Source organism: Cyprinus carpio, chromosome B25, assembly GCF_018340385.1.
Source record: "Cyprinus carpio isolate SPL01 chromosome B25, ASM1834038v1, whole genome shotgun sequence".
NCBI classification, from domain to species: Eukaryota; Metazoa; Chordata; class Actinopteri; order Cypriniformes; family Cyprinidae; genus Cyprinus; species Cyprinus carpio.
In genome coordinates, this window is record NC_056621.1 from 3440617 (window position 1) to 3441489 (window position 873).

The window sequence follows — 873 nt, forward strand, 5'->3', positions numbered from 1 at the left end:
TAATTTATAGTTTTTTATTTTTATATTTTATTTGCACTACAATCACCCTTCACTCGACTCTTGCTCATCCACGACCTCATTCTGATTCTCACCAGAAGGAATGAGAATAAAGCCATGGTGATATTTTAATTGCTGGTTTGAATGTGCCAACCATAGCAGGACGTGTGTTTATTCATGTGGTATCAGTCGATCTGCCCGAGGGCGTCTTAACCACACAGATCAGGGACAAGCAACAAACACAGGTCTTTTGGAAAAACAGGCAATTTCACAGAGTTTCCGATCCGATTACAGGTGTTATGTTTTGACCTTTATGAAATGCAGTTAGAAACTGACGGGTTTAGACATCAGTGCCAAAACGCTGGGGCTGTCCCATATGAGAAACACAAAGTGCAGATTTTTCCTCACTTTCCTCCTGTAAAAATCAAGCAAGTATTGTAAGATGCTTCAAGACACCAAAGTTTGCAATCTCAAACATTTCTTATTAAATACTTTCCCAAAGGCTATTAATCTTACAGCTCTACTGTTCTACTATTTTATTTTAACAATTTGAAAATGTGATATTTAAATGCAACGTCAACACTTTTACATCTCATCTATGGAGAACCAGAATTTAAGCAATCCCATATGGCAAAAAATGTTGTTTCTGGCAATAAAATATTTTAAATATATGTTATGAACAGTGAAGTTCAATAAAAATATATTTTCTGAATTACTAAAGCAGTTTTTATGTATTTGTAATAATAGTAAGTTAGTTAAGTAGTTGTAATATCAACTTTTCAATGTCAAAGTCCAACTTGTGTCATGATTTCTACTTATCTCATGACGACATTTTATATCATAATAATGACTTAATATCTCAAAATTTAGACATTT